Source organism: Mauremys mutica, unplaced genomic scaffold (genome assembly GCF_020497125.1).
Source record: "Mauremys mutica isolate MM-2020 ecotype Southern unplaced genomic scaffold, ASM2049712v1 001002F_np12_subseq_12007:126960_obj, whole genome shotgun sequence".
Classification (NCBI taxonomy): domain Eukaryota; kingdom Metazoa; phylum Chordata; order Testudines; family Geoemydidae; genus Mauremys; species Mauremys mutica.
Window position 1 is genome coordinate 90,826 of NW_025423092.1, and position 4,440 is coordinate 95,265.

Genomic DNA, 4,440 nt, shown 5'->3' on the forward strand with positions numbered 1-4,440 from the left:
GATGAGTGGGGCCAGGGGATCTCCATGTGCTGCTGTCTGCAGGCGCTTCCCCCAGAGCTCCCATTGGCTACAGTTCCTGGCCAATGGGAGCTGCAGAGTTGGTGCTCAGGGCAGGGGCAGCACGTGGAGACACTCCCCCCACCCCAGGGGATGCTGGGACATGCCAGCCACTTCTGGGAGCGGCACGGAGGGACGGAGGTAGAGTGGGCATGGAACCACCTTAGTGCTCCTGGCACATCTCTGCACACCCGTTGGGGGAGGGGAGCAGAGGGCCTCTATGTGCTGCCTGGGGTAGGGGCAGAGCACGGAGCTGCCTCCCCCCGGGTCTATTCCAGGAGTGGGTGGGTGGGGTCTTTTGGCCTGCAAGGTGCAGCAGGTCAGACTAGATGATCACACTGGTCCCTTCTGACCTTAAAGGCTCTGAGTCTAAAAGGGAGAGGGAAGTAAAGGAATTTAAAAATAAATAAATAAACCAAGTACTGTAATACCAGGATGACTCCAACTGCTCATTATATAGTCCCACCCCTTTCTTCCTCCACTGGGTGTTTAATGACCTGTTGGGATTTGGGACACTGATTCTTTCATTCCATTGATAAACTGAAACAATGTGACTGAAATTAAACCAATTCCCAGTGGAGGAATCATCATATCATTGCATTGGCTGGGAATTGAACCCAGGTCAACTGCTTGGAAGGCAGCTATGCTCACCACTATACCACCAATGCATCTGGTGAAAGTCTCTGATTTTTCACACTTGGTGATTGGTCACCTTACTTCTCAGCATGAGGCAAATGTCTCTGTGGTCTCTGCCATTCATCATGGGGAGTTTCCCCACTGATAACAGTTCTTGCTGGGTTGGGGATGGGAGACAGAAGAGGCGTTTATTCTGTTTCATTCCTCTCCATTTTCTGTTCCTCCCCCTCCCTTCCAGGGTCCTCCCTTCCATTTCAGACTGTGCAGTGACACCCTCCCCGCACCCAAGACTCTCGAGCCTCTGGAGCAGCACGATGCCATGAGATCCTCAGTGACCAAGGGTCTTTTCCAACTTCCAGGAGACCCAGCTTGAATCTAAAGGAAGCTCTGTTCCTTCCTGGGGATCCTCTCTCCCTTCATGGAGATCAAGAGCATGAAGCCTCTCTGCCTTGCCTCCTGGGTCTGAATTAATGTCCCATTTCCCACTATGTGCTCGAAAGAAACAAATGTTTCTAACCCAGGTGAACGGCGTTAATTCAGCTGGAATCCTTCACCCACATTCCTTAGGAGATTGACTCTCTGTGACACAGACTGACTGGGGTTCATCTCTGCATGTCCCCAATGGGGAAGGAAAGACACTGAGGGCGAAGGAAGAAGATGGACAGAAGGAGTCAAATGGGGCTAGACCAGAATAGGACATTTTCTGCCTGTTAAAATGTACTAAACTCTAATTGCTTAAAACAAAACAAAAACCCACCAGCTTCTGTTTGAACCATCAGCTTTTCACAGAGCAGCCAAAGTGGTGAAGCACAGACACACATAACCACCTACAGCCCAAGTTTGTCTAAGAAGCACCTATAGTGGCTCATGCAGGGGGAAATACAGCTGTGGGTGTGAGTTCAGGCCTCACCCAGAGCATTGGTTTTCATTAGCCACGGAGCTTCCCCCACTTGCTTTGCCCAATTCACATGGAAAGTGCCATAGGAGGGTGATGAGAGTAAATTCTAAACTCTGAAATGCGGAGGTTGGCCCAGAGATTGGAATAAGCGGTTTGAAGAGAAAAAGCTCTAAGAGTATAAAACCAGACAGTCTCCAGGGGCAGGTATGGTACAATGCCTCAACAGGGAGCCATTTTCGGGGGGTTCACTCCCTCTGTTAAATGTCCTGAGAGGTATTTGAAGATGAAGATAACGCCATGGCTAACAGGATGGACAGAATCCGTCACTTCCACCACCTCCGTGATAGACACGGAGACAAACCCCTCCCTGCTGTGACTGCAGTTCCTGGAAGGAAAGAGAAGAACAGAAAGTGACGAGAGAAAGAAAAAAAGAGATTCCCTGTCACCTCTCTCCCTGCTGCCTCCCCCCTTGTATTCTGTAACCCCATCTCACTGGGTTCCCTGTGCTGGTGCCATGGGGGTGACACTAGAGTTCTGGGGATTTGGGGGGCTCTTCATTTCTCAACATTTCACACAAATTTGTCTTTGGGCTGAAATTTCTCCTGTGAGGCCTCTCAGTCAGAGCTGTACCCCACCCTGTTTGCGGGTGGTGGGGGGAGAGGGGAGATGTAAATTGCAGAGCAGGCAGAGAAGTCGCCCATAAAGGGTCATATTGTTCTGGTGACTGGTTCTGACCTGGGTCACACGTCCTCTGACACAGGCTCATGTGCAGAACATGGGAGCTCTGGCTTGTCCTAAATGCTGTAGACTGTGAGTTCCTGGAAAGGGCAGGGGAGAGGGAGCAAGAGGAGAAAGGCAGAGACATTGGAGACAAGGAATTGGGGGAAGAAGAAGGAGAGAACAGAGAGACAATAAATGATTGAAGCAGAACAGGTGTCCCAACTCCATCTTGCTCATCACAGGTGTTCAGAGAGACAGGTAGTTTTCCAGTGTCAAGTCTGAACTTTGATTCTAACAATGTGCATTGAAATATCAAGGGGATCTCCACATACCTAATCTCTTCCCCTCTCCCCTTTTTTAGTATTAATTTTTATTTTGATGTGTTTGGCTTAACCGTGATCGTCTCTTTCCCCACCTGTATTGCAATTTGGGGTTTATGTTTATTTTGCCTCCCTGTTGTTCATGTCATTATAATTATAACAGCAAAGGAATCTGCAGGAGCAAAAACTGACTCAAAACTTCATTTCCCCATTGTGCCGGAACATCCTACAAACAGCTCACGCAGCTGGAATCATAACACACAAGGCCAGGGGATGGGAGATGCAGGTTTCCAAGGGTTCTGTCTTTCTCAGATGACATATTCCAGCCCCTTGTGTGCCTCCAGCCTGTATGACCTGCTGGACTTTGACACATTTATTGTCTCATTCTATAGATAATGTGATTGTAACACAATGGGACTGAAAATAAACCACTTCCAGATGAGGAAACAGAAGAGAAAAACCATTATTGCATTAGCTGGGAATCAAACCCAGATGAATTGCTTGGAAAACACCTACACACACCACTATACCACCAATGCATCTGGCAGGAGTAGCTTTCCTGCAGGCTCTGTGTGCTGGCAAAGGGGGTGACACATGACCATGAAGTTAATGAACAGAGTGGATGGGCTGGAAGCTGCCTAACAGCTGGGAGCAGAGTTAGGATCCCAGAGTGACTGAAAGGGGGCAATGGTGAAAACAGATCTCACTGGGAGCTGGCCCCACACCCGCCCCACCCCTAGGAGAGGGGAACTGAAGCTCAACTTCAATCACAGAAAACTCTTCCCTGAGAAGGAAGGGGACAGCTTGTTTTAAAGACCAGGTTTGTGTTTGTTCCTGCTACATACGGAGGGGCTGGGTAGTGCTGATTCCAGCCCCCAGACTCTGGGAGGATAACGAACAATTCAGGCTGCCAGTGACCTGCAGGAGGGAGATGATCTTTTGACAGTGAGGGACGCCTCGTCCTTAAGGCCTTTGTCTGCCCCCTTCCAGTGACTGTTTGGCACAGGAATGCAGCCCCCACTCCTGGGTCTCTCCTGGGGAAATAATGTTTCTGTGCAAAACACCAAAGCTTTTAACAGAAAGAAGAAAAGGAAATGGCCGCACGATGGGACTAGGACATAAGGAATGAAACACAAGATGCTTCTCCCATGTGCATTGACTTTTAACCTTGTTTGTGGTGGTGTTGTATCCATGTTGGTCCCAGGGGTCCTCTGGGGCGCCGGGCATTGGCCACTTTCGGGAGAGTGGGCTAGATGAACTGGTCCGACTCAGTGTGGCTGTTTTTATGTTCTAACTGCTGGTTATGGAGGAGACGACCTTCCAGGCTACACAGAACTGAAGAAGGGTGCTGGGTTAGCTCCACAGCTTGTCTCTTTCACCAACAGAGGTTGGTCCTCTGCAAGCTCTTACCCTCACCTGCCTTGTCTGTCTTGAACTCTGAAAAGTGCTTTCTCCCCACTCCCGTTGGAGGGAAGTTAAGTTTCCCTTTGGGCAACTATCAGTGTAGCAGGGTGGACCCTGCTCCGGGGTTTTAAGGGGTTAAAAGTGGCCTGACAGAGCTGAGCTGATTGGGGAAGTGGCTGCAGCTGGGGGCCACGCCCCAAACTGAGGAGCAGGGCCTTATAAAAGGCAGGGAAGCTAGGAGCCTTCAGAGAGAGATGGGCCTAGCTGCTGGGAAAGAGAGACCAGGTACCTGAGTGCAGCAGGGCTGGGGAAGGCTGAGGAGCCGGGGAGCTCCAGCCTAGAAAGCCCCAGGCTGCGGCCTAGGAGTGGGCCGATAGGTACTGTGGGTTGCAGAGGGCGGCCCAG

The 4,440-nt window shown here is 50.4% G+C and overlaps 1 non-coding gene across 1 annotated transcript; it reads right to left on the reverse strand.

Moving 5' to 3' along the window:
* Positions 1-653: 653 nt before the first annotated feature.
* On the reverse strand, positions 654-725 carry TRNAG-UCC. Its single transcript has one exon. It is a non-coding gene; the product is annotated as a tRNA-Gly (tRNA).
* Between the last annotated feature and the right edge of the window lie 3,715 nt (positions 726-4,440).